At 53.6% G+C, this 11,461-nt stretch overlaps 2 pseudogenes; one reads left to right on the top strand and one right to left on the bottom strand.

The window, feature by feature from the left end:
- Nucleotides 1-244: 244 nt before the first annotated feature.
- LOC146816812 (U2 spliceosomal RNA) lies at nt 245-393 on the bottom strand (annotated as a pseudogene).
- A 4,041-nt stretch (nt 394-4,434) lies between these two features.
- LOC146816811 (uncharacterized) lies at nt 4,435-5,737 on the top strand (annotated as a pseudogene).
- The last annotated feature ends 5,724 nt before the right edge of the window (nt 5,738-11,461 follow it).

Raw genomic sequence — 11,461 nt, 5'->3', positions numbered from 1 at the left:
GCGCCACACAGACTGAGAACGATGGATCACTGGATGACGCAGTCATCACCATAATACCCCGCCACCGGGTACAAAATGGATTAGCACTTATAAAATCGGTTCTACATGTGAATGCCTACCTTTCTCAAACTCCCGCTGCCTTTGTAACACCGCAGCCAAACAAAGTATTGTCTGTAAAATACTCTGTATATTTACCTTCAATAATAAAAGGTTTTTAAAACAAAAATCTGTTCTTATCAGTCGCGAAAATTTGCATAAATTTGCATAAAGCAAATTTATTCACGTCAAAGTCATAGCACTGTCCAAATCAAATTTTACTAGCGCAAAATTGCGCTTTCAAACTGATAAGAACAGATACTACACTTGATCTTAGCCAAAACGTCGAGAAGCAAATTTATGCAAATTTTCGCGACGGCCCGACGCGCTTTTAATTAAGCCGGAGGTGGGACACCAGAGTGCTGGTGTCTGTTTGTTCATTAGGAACACAAAACAGTACCCCCCCCAAGGACCTGTCGTCAGCGTTAGAGCTTAGGTAACGTTACGCTCTATCACTCTCTCTTTCCTGCCGTTTAGGTGGACTAATGCTGGAGGCCTAAAAAACCTCCAAACACCCTTCACAAGCCTGTACAGTACCCAGACCTCTGGCAACGGGATATATGCTTAGGTGGCAACACCTATAACCCTGCCTTAGCTCTAGGGAGTGACTGGACAGTATTTCTTTGCACTGCAGACCATTGTGGTCTGCCGGGAGACACCCCAGGTATCCAGGCGGAGGATCCAAGGCAAAAGCGGTAAACCCGGCGGCAAGCCGGAGACCTCAGAGAAGAGGGTGACGGTCGAGATGACCAACCCACACATCCCAGACAAGGACATCGCATCACTCCTCAGGAGGAACGGCACCATCCAGACGGGACCTACAAAGGTCAGGGATGCCTACGGAGTCTTGAATACGACCTGGCGAGCGACCATCGACCTCCACAAAGATACTAAAGGGAGGGACGGGTTGAAACACCCACCTGCGACCTTCTACCCAGGCGCAGACGAAGGGAAGATCCGATACCCAGGACAACCTTTCACCTGCAGAAAGTGCGAAGGAGTGTGACACGCCGGCAAAGACTGCCCAAAGATGTTTTGCAGGATCTGTAAGCTGTCTGGACAAGAAGCAGGCACATGCAAAGGGATCAGAATCTGCAACCTCTGCAAAGGGGAGGGCCACTCCTACTACCGATGCCCCAAGTCTGACCTGCCAAAGAGTAACGCAGCAGCCGCCACATGGAACCCGGCCTGGAGACACACCAGACCAAGGGTCTCCCCAGCAGCCAACGCAAGACTGAACACCCTCCTGACAGAAGCCAGAAACGAGGCTGCCAAGACACCGGCAGCACCCAGGAAGGGAGACAAGGAAAGCCAAGCTCCAGTGAACCCGGTACCCACAGGAGCAGGCACAAAGAACACAGAGGACCCCAAGGCGAGACCAGCCGCAGTGGAGGAATCAGCACCACCGACTGTGACGGCACCGCCCCAGGTGGTCCACCAACCCATGGAAGGCCCCAAGGTCGGAGCACCGCAAGGAACCCCACCAGAGGAAGGCCCAGCAGAAACAACCCCAGCGCCGGAACAAGAGGACAAGGAAGTGGAGACGGAGGGAGGAGACTCTGCAAAGGCAAAAGGGAAAGAAGAGAGGAAGAAGAAGAATAAGAAGAAGACGAACGGGAAACCCGAAGACAGCAGCGGAGACGAGGACTACGGGCTCCAGGAGTCATGGAGCCAGGTTCGATCCCAGACGCTGCACCAAAAAGCCACTAAAGACAGGGAGGAGGCGAAGGAGCAGAGACGCACCAGCGCCAGAATCCAGATGGCGGCCTCGCATGGAACACCGCAACCCGGATCCAAACCAGAGACACTGGAGGAGGGGACAACACCGAAACCCCCCCCCCCCAAGGAGTTCGCACCCACAAAAGGAAGCTGCCAACCAGGGAGGACTTCCTGGTCAGCAAGAAGGTGAACACAGCAGGCACCACCGATGAAGAGGAGGACTACGCCGACATCCTCGTGAGCGACACCGAAAGCAACAATGCAGAGATGGAAGAAGAGGAAGACAAGGAGTTAGTGGAGATCCAATCGGTCCTCCAAGAACTCCACCATCACCTCTCCATGGTGACACCACCACCGGAAACAGTCCAATGGACCCCGGAAGTAGGAACAGAAGTGTCCATTGAGAGCACCGAGCATGGCCCGGAGGAAAGGGGAGAGCAGAACCAACATGGGGTCCAGGACCCAAGTGAAGCACCCGAGGGCCTTCATCCCCAGTGGGTTCGAAACCAGATACTGAACCATAGCGCGGAGACAATGGCGATATCGTTGTTCACCCTAAACGTCAGAAGCATGAATGATCAGGTCAGGCGGGTCGGCACGTTGCGCTTCCTGGCCACCCAGAACCGAGATAGCTGCTTTCTGCAGGAATGCGGGATTCCGTACACCCAGTCGTACAGCCAGCTCGAACGGCAGTGGACGCACGGTCCATCTTTCTGGTCTGGAGGAAACGACTGCAAATCGTCTGGAGTGGCCATTCTAATCAGGGGAAGGCATTTCACCGTGGACAAGGTCACCGAGAAGGTCAACGGCAGAGTGCTGGTCGTGGACGGCTCGTGGGCTGGTGAGCCCGTTAGGCTCATAAACGTCTATGCCCCCCCGGAGAAGAATGAGCGACTTGAGACGTTCAGGGTGCTCAGGATGCAACTCGTGACCTCCAGAACCATTCTGATGGGTGGTGATTTCAACTGCATAGTAGAGCCGGATGGACGCAGTGGGTCTGGCTCTGCATGGATGGACGTAACGTCCAGGCTGTTGGTGGAGATGATAGGCGAGGCGTCCCTCCATGATGCCATCGGGTGCATGGGACCGAACGCCAGGAAGTTATCCTGGAGTAGGCCGGACGGACCCGTGCGTTCACGGATCGACTTCCTATTCACCTCCCCAACAGTAAAGCCTGGGCGAAGCTCCATGGTCGCCGTCCACTTCTCTGACCACAGAGCAGTCAGTTTCGAGGGGGAACTTACAGGGAAGTGCCCCACGGGACCAGGATCGTGGAAACTGAACTGCTCTTTGTTGGAAAACGAGGAGTTAGTGGCGAACCTCAGAACCGCGTACATAGAGTAAAGGGACATGAAGGACCTCTTTCACTCCGCCAGCGAGTGGTGGGAATGGGTGAAGGACAGGTTCCGAAGCTTCTTCCAGGATGCAAGCAGAGCTGCTGCACGGGAAACGAAGAGGACGTTCAGGAAACTGCAGAGCAAACTGCAGCAACTCTACGGACTCGAGCTTGGGGGATGGGACTTGGGTGACTACTTGGAGGAAACCCAAAAAGAGCTCGCAGAGCACTTTAGGGTGGAATCCAAGAAAACCATCTTCCGGACCAAAACCGAGAACCTAGAGAAAGACGAGAAATGCAACTCGTTCTTCTTCAAGAAACTTCACTTGACCCACACACCGCTGGTTGAGCTTCGGGACTCGGAGGGCAACCTTCAAGGGGAGAAGGAGGAAGTCATGAAAGTCGTTACAGACTTTTACGGCGAACTCTACTCACCAAAGTCGTCAGAGAGAGACCAGGCAGACAGTTTCCTAGGGGGGATCTCGAAGACACTGGGTCCGGAAGAGAGAGAGGGCTTGAACACGCCCTTCACCCTGGAAGAGCTGCACTTGGCCGCTACGACCTCCAAGAGAGGCAAGACGGCCGGAAACTACGGTCTCCCAGTGGAACTTTATGTCGAACTGTGGGATCTGATCGGACCGGACTTGCTGGACCTCTACGAGGAAGTGGTGGGCAAGGGTAGTATGCCGCAATCCCTGCGTGAGGGTATGATAACACTCTTGTACAAGCAGAAGGGGGAAGAGAGAGAAGACCTTAAGAACTGGAGGCCCATCTCTCTCCTCAATGTGGACTACAAGATTCTCGCAAAGGTGATGGCCAACCGCCTAAAGAAAGTAATAGAGAAGATAGTCCACCCTGACCAGTCCTGTGGGATACCGGGACGGCAGATCACGGACAGTCTGGCCCTGGTCCGGGACACGATCGAGTACGTCAAGGGCCGCAAGGTCCGGACGGCCTTGGTCAGCCTGGACCAGGAAAAGGCGTTCGACCGCGTCTCCCATGAGTTCATGGACCGGACACTCAGAGCTCTGGGACTGGGTGACTTCTTCTGTGACGTGGTGAAAACAATGTATAGAGACATCTCCAGCACGGCATTGGTAAATGGCTAGAGAACCGATCCGTTCCCCGTCCTGTCGGGGGTGAGGCAGGGCTGCCCGCTCTCCCCCCTCCTGTTCATCTGTGTGATCGAACTCCTCGCCGAGCGCATTCGGCAGAACAGGAACATCAGAGGAGTGAAGGTACCAGGGAGCGGAGGACGAGGAGAAGTGAAGTGCTCCCTCTACATGGACGACGTCTCCGTATTCTGCGCAGACGGACCGTCTGTGAAGGAGCTGGAGAAGACTTGTATCGAGTTTGGGAAGGCGTCTGGAGCAAAGATCAACAGCGCCAAGTCAGAAACCCTGCTCTTCGGACACTGGACCCCGACCCGAGACCCACTGCCATTCCCCATTAAGCAGGACTTCATGAAGATCCTTGGAGTCTGGTTCGGCGGAGACGGTGCAGCGGAGAAGACCTGGGAGGAAAGACTAGCAAAGACTAGGCAGAAGCTGGGACTCTGGAGCCTCTGGAAGCTGACGATCGAAGGGAAGTCTTTGGTCCTGCGTAACGAGACTGCCAGTGCTCCAGTACGCCGCTCAAGTATGGCAAGTGGAGACAAGAACAGCTAAGGCCATCACGAGAATGATCTTCTACTTCATCTGGAACTCGAAGATGGACAGAGTGAAGAGGGCGGTGATGTTCAAGACCCACGACAAGGGAGGCAAAGGAGTGCCAGACATCGCAACCATCCTGAAAGGGACCTTCGTGTGCCACTGCGTAAGGAACACCCTGAGGTCCAAAGATGAGAGCCATGCCGGCTTTCTGATGGCACGCTTCTTCCTGCTGCCAACGTGGAGGCTCCTTGGATGGGCATAGTGGGTGAGTGCCGTCCCGTACAACTGGGAGACCCCGTGGTTCTACAAGGAAGCGGAAAAGTTTGTGCGAGAGTATGACTGTGTGGCAGTTCGCCCCGTCATGTGGACTCCAAAACTTCTCCAACGCCTGATACGTGCAAGGGAGATCAGTGAGCCGATCAGCGCCCTCCCCTCAGGCACAGCAGACCACGTGTGGGGAAACGTCGCATCCAAGCACCTGACAAACCAACACAAGGACATCGCCTGGATGGCCATACAAGGGGGACTTCCCGTGAGAGCCTTCATGCACGCAAGGGGGCTCAACCGATACAAGTCCTGCCCGAGAGGGTGCACCGTGGACGAAACAACATAACATCTCTTCTGGGAGTGCACGTACGCGCAGGACCTGCTGAAGGCCCTAGACACGGAGCTTAGGGTCTGGATACCTACGACCTGCATCACTGCTGACTCTGTGATGTATGGACTGTTCCCAGGTACACATGCACTAGAAGACCTCCGGGGTTGCTGGAGGCTCCTGTGCTGTTTTAAAGATGTTCTTTTGTTTTCCAGAAACCGCCTGGTAGTAGGGAAAAAGGAGACATCGACCCTGGCATGCCGTAAGATGATCCACAGCCTCCTGAGAGACTACGCAGCACTGGACAGATCAGATGGAGACAGCGACGACGAAACCTGAGGACCCAAAGGGGTCCCTTTGTACCCTTGCACGGGGGGGCCCTGGAAGGCTTAGGCAACGACGGCGACAACAGCGGACCCAAAGGGGTCCCCAAACCCTTAAAGGGGTCCCCAAACCCTTAAAGGGGGGGGGGGGGGGGGGCCAGAGTGGCCACTAAACTGTTTTTCTTCTTTTCTTCCCTTCAATCCAGGAACCAGTCTGGCAACGGGAGAGAGGAAAGGGAAGATGAAGACAGGTAGAGTAAATGTAAATATTTACTGTATGTATTTGACTAACGTGACCTTTTCCCTTCACAGGTTAAAGGTCAACGGGATAGCTTGCGCACTTCTTGCCAAGTTTGTTACCAACGACTGACGAGCAAAAAGGGTGTTGTGGAAGGTGACGATTGATGTATCTGAACCAGAAATGACGCCCCGGACAAAGGAAAAAAAAAAAAAAAAAATCTGTTCTTATCAGTTACCTTGCTTGTTCGTGCTAAGGGTTGAGGAGGGACGCCTGATCCCTGAACGGCTGGGCCTGCGCACTCTGGCATGACCGGAGCCAGGCTGCGCTACTAGGGGGGACGGTGGTTCTGACCAGATCACTGCTTGTGGTGCCCGACCTAAGGGGCTGGGCCTTCGCTCCCTGGCTTGACCGGGGCATGGCTGCGCCTCTGGGAACAGTGGACCGGCTGGCATTGTTGCTGAAGGGCGTTCCTGACGTGGAAGGGCCGGGCCTGCGGCACCTGGCTTGACCGGGACCAGGCTGAAACCCCTGACACCGAGGGTCACCTTGCTCCAGTTTTGAGGATTACGAGGATCGGCGACGCCCTACGGGAGAGTGACAATGACTGAGCCCTCCTGAGCGGCCCCTGCCAGCCCCTCAGGGCTGCGGGCGGGGGGCCTGGGCACACGCATCGCATCACCCACTGTCTGGCTGGTCACTGGGACCCCCCCACCGTTCACCTGGTGACGCACGGACATTCCCCTGCAAAGGCGAAAAGACAGTGAGAACCGTGTCGGGCGAGGGGAGAGAGCGGGGGCGGATTCCCCCGCAGCACCTGCTGCCTCAGAGCGCCCGGCGGAGGCTCCCGCCTGGAATCTTTTTGCTACAATCTATCTCTTCCCCGGAGGTAAGCCGGCGTTTACTTCACGGAGGCCACCTGCTCCTTCGCCTCGTTAGACTGCACCGGAGTGGGTTTTCAGGGAGGGAGGGAGGGTCACGGACCTTCACAGCTTATCGCTCCCCCAGCCACGACCCCCTCCCCCTCTAGTGGAACTGTGCTGCCCTCTTTTTTCACGTAAGAAGGGGGGCGCGACCTTGAGCAGGTGCAGTGACGGCTGCCTCTCCGCATTTTCCTTGTAATAAGTCCCCTGGGAAAAGCCCCGTGTTTTAACTATTGTATCCTGCCCTAATACAACCACCTGCCTGGCGGGCCCGTGGGAAGAGCCCCCGGGACCCTAATTATCATCATGGCCGCCTCCCACTCAATGGCAGGGGCTGCACGGATGAATGACTATATCCCTAATACAGTCCGGATTGATATTACAGAGGAATTTCGCAAAGAGAAAAATGTTTTGTATTTAGTTGAAGAGGTTTTAAAAAAGGAATGCACGATTTCTGAACGAGCCATTGAATGTGTCCAAGACTTCTCTCAGAGGGGTTTGTTTGATATTACTTTTTCAAGTGATTCTATATGTAAAGAGCTCCTGCGCATTGTCACTGAACGCAGGGGCCAGGAAGTCTTTGAAGGGCTTAAGTTCACCCCTCTGTTTGCCCTAAAAGATGTGGTACTTATTGTACATATGTATAATCCCTACACCGACCCACGCTTTGAGGTTTTCCTGTCCAGGTACTGCGCCACAGTTCAGGGGGGGCAAAAGATTAAAAATGTGTGGTATTTGGAATGGCAAGCGGAAGTACCTAGTCACCTTTAGAGATGACCCACATGGGGTCCGAGGTGTGGCGCATCCTCCCCAGACTTTCACCCTGGGGGCGAATAAAGGTTTCCTTGTCTACTCTGGGCAGCCGCTCTACTGCAGAATGTGCCAGCAGTTCGGACACGCAAAAGAACAGTGTTCCGGACAGGCATGTCGCAACTGCGGAGGCCTGGACCACAGAGCGCCAGAATGTACAGTGCAGAAAAATTGTAACTTATGTGGTAGCGAGCAACATCTTTTTAAAACATGCCCTAGGAAGAAGTTCTCCTATGTCTCCGCAGCGGGAGGTCCAAAGCCGCCCCCCCCTCGCACGCAGCGCCAGCACCGAACTCAGAGGAGCCGCCGGCTGACCCCACAACCTTCCAGCCTAGAGCAGGCCCCTCCGACTCAGAAGTGGTAGGAGTGATAGATGGCATTGAGATAAGGAGAGGTGGAGTGCCTGCTGGCCCCGAGAACGGGGAGGCACTAGTAGACGAAACCCCTGACTCACGTCTTGCTGCATGGAGTGATGTGGAGGATGATGTAGCGCCAGGTCCCAGTGCGGAAGAATTGGCAGAGCAAGCAGAAGCGGCGCACCTTAGAAAAAATGCGATGGCGCGTAGGGCTGCCCGTGCAGGGAAGCCTCACCCCTCTCCTCCCGCTGCAGGGCTGGCATCTGCTGCAACGGATTTTCCCCCCTACCCTGGTCCGGCTCACATATCCACCCCAGCCGCAAATAGTCCTGGCATAGTGGCAGAGTGCGCAACGGAATGTATGGATAGCGCTGTCGAACGAGGGGTGCATGATATAAGATTGGCTGCGGCAAGTAAGGTTGTGGCCCCAGCGCGAGTGGTAGCAAAAGAAGATGGTACAAGTATGGAACACAGTGGATGGAAAACGTGCACATCCCACAAGCGCAAGAGCAGGGAAATGAAACACCCGAGTGCTCGGACCTCCTCTGTCAAAACGCGTAGGCGCGTATCCTCCCTTGACAGGGGCTCCAAGGGGAGCAGGTATGCGCCCCTCTCTTCCCTCTCGGACTCCTTGGAGGGTTTCTTAGATTTTCCTCAAACAAGTGCAGCCCCAGAGAGCCAAACCCCGGATTTGGAGGCCACCCCCAACCTGGAGGCACTACTAACACAAGCCCTACAATCCCCTCCTCATGCTGGTTTTGATGTACAAGATAATGTGCTTGCAGGTGCAGTCACTTTTCCCTCACAGAATTAGTCATGGCTGTCGCTCTCCTTCTCTGCATTCTAATGACAGTCACCATTGCTTCCTGTAACGTGAGGGGCATGAACACCACCCTCACGAGATCAATGGTACTAGACTTTTGTAAAAATGTGCAGGCTGATGTTAATTGTTTACAGGAGTGCCACCTACCCTTCCAGCCCCGCTACGACTCACTGAAGGCTCTCTGGCCTGCTGGGCCATCGATCTGGTCCGGGGGTCCGGGCAAAAATTATGGCATAGTAGTCCTGTTCCAGCGCCGTCATTGGCAGGTGATTGAGGAGCGTGTCCTAGACCCTTGGCGGGCAGTTCTGCTCTCCCTCCAAATGGACGGTATACCGCTGCGGGTGTGCAATGTGTACGCCCCCCCACACAAACAGGCACGGATAGAGCTGTTTAACCCATTAAACCCTTTCTTACAGGTGCAACCCCGTTATTATTGGTGGGTGATTTTAACTGCATTCTTCACACCAAAGACCGCCAAGGACAGGCATCTAGCTACACGCTGGACGCCACCTCACATTTACTCACTAAATTGGTCAGTGATCTGAACATGTATGACACATTTAGGCGCTGTTTTCCGCCAGGTACTGGCTTCACCTGGGAGGCCGATCACGGAAAAGTTCGATCCAGACTCGATTATGTCTTTGTTTCAAATGCCTTAGACTCCACCTCCTGCACACTGGAACCAGTGCCTTTCTCTGATCATCAACTACTTCGTGTCTCAGTTAACACCCTGCTCCGCCCGTAGAAAGGCCCGGGGGCCTGGAAACTTCGCGGCCACCTTTTGCGAGATCAAAACATTGTCGCCAAATATCGTAAACAGTATGTGAAATGGGCTGCTTTGAAACCACGTTTCCCTTCCCTATATCAATGGTGGAAATGGGTTAAGACAAAAACACGTTTGTTTTTCCAGGTACAAGGACGTCTGCTCCGCCAAGCGGAATGGAAGGAGTTCCGGACACTACAGAACCATTTGGTGCTAGTACAACAATTGGGGGCGGCGGGAAAAAATGTAGTAGAAGATGTGCGAGCCATCAAAAGAGACATGTCAGCATGGTTGGAAAGAAAGAGTAAAGCCATTATTTGTCAGTCACGTATAAAACAGTTCACAGACTATGAAAAGTGCACCTCTTTCTTTTTCAAGAAAGCACTGAGTGCACACACACTGCTCACCACGCTCCAAGATGCAAATGGGGTGTGTCAACAGGGGGTCTCTGCCTGTCAGAAAATTGCCTGCGATTTTTATAAAGATTTATATGCTGCACCTACTAACCCCCCTTTACTTGCAGATATTGCCTCATATTGTCAGGCGGCAGATGTCGGCCTCAACAGGGAACAGGAGTTCCTAGAAGGCCCCTCCACTGGGGAAGAATTTCTTGCAGCGCTGAGTACAGCCTCTCCCGGATCAAGCCCAGGCCCTGATGGGCTGCCTTGGGAGTTCTACAAAACCTTCTGGGGCCTCATTTGTAGGGACTTTATGGAAATGGTGACCTCTTCCTTTGCACAAAATAGTTTTACTTCAGAGTTCTCTGCCGGTATAATTGTGTTGCTCTACAAAAAGGGAGAGGTGACCTCCTTACAGAACTGGAGACCTATCTCATTACTCAACGCAGATTACAAGCTGGTCTCTAAGGTATTGGCGCGCAGATTCCGCTCTATTCTAGGTTTCATATTGCACACTGACCAGACATGCGCTGTAAAGGGAAGGTCTATTGTAGACAGTCTTACCACTCTCAGAGATGTCCTACAATATTATACGGACCGCCAATCGTCCCTAAGAATCCTGAGTTTAGACTTCCAGAAAGCATTTGACAGGGTGTCTCATACTTTCTTCTTTGCAGCTCTACAACGCCTCAGGGTGCCTGAAACGGTAATAACCATGTTACGCACTTTGTACGCAAAAGCAAACAGTGTGGTTAGTATCAATGGTTACCACACCCAGCCGTTCTCCATACTGTCCGGAGTGCGCCAGGGATGCCCCCTATCACCTGCTTTATTTGTCTATGCGTTGGAACCCTTCCTCTGCCACCTAAGGAAGGATAAGATCATTCACGGGGTCTTTGTACCAGGAGGGGCTGGCACGCAGGCAAAACTGGTAGCTTACATGGATGATGTTACCATTCTCTGCACGGACGCCGCATCCGTCCGCAGAACCCTCACCCAAGCATCCATCTTCCAGGAGGTCTCTGAGCTCCGATTGAATGTTGATAAATGCATATGTTTGAAAATGGGTCCATGGGATAATTTGACCTCCCTACAGGTACCAGTCACCACTGACCCCATTAAACTCCTAGGGGTATTCTTTGCAGAGCAGGTGCCGATTCACCGAAACTGGGACGAAGTTTATGGTAAGATGGCGAAGATTGCCCTTTGGTCCACGCGCAAGCTTACCCTTGAAGGAAAAGTGCTAATTGTACTCCTACCATTGATGTTGTATCTTGCCATGGTTTTCCCCCCGCCTGCGCCCATCTTGGCTAAATGCACCAAACTGCTCTTTACCTTTTTGTGGGGTTCGGGGATGGAGAAACTGGGCCGAACAAAAGTTTGTAAAAATTGGCAGAAGGGCGGGAAGGGCATGCCTAATGTATACACA

Source organism: Triturus cristatus, chromosome 6, assembly GCF_964204655.1.
Source record: "Triturus cristatus chromosome 6, aTriCri1.1, whole genome shotgun sequence".
NCBI classification, from domain to species: Eukaryota; Metazoa; Chordata; class Amphibia; order Caudata; family Salamandridae; genus Triturus; species Triturus cristatus.
This window is presented reverse-complemented; position numbering and strand designations above follow the sequence as displayed.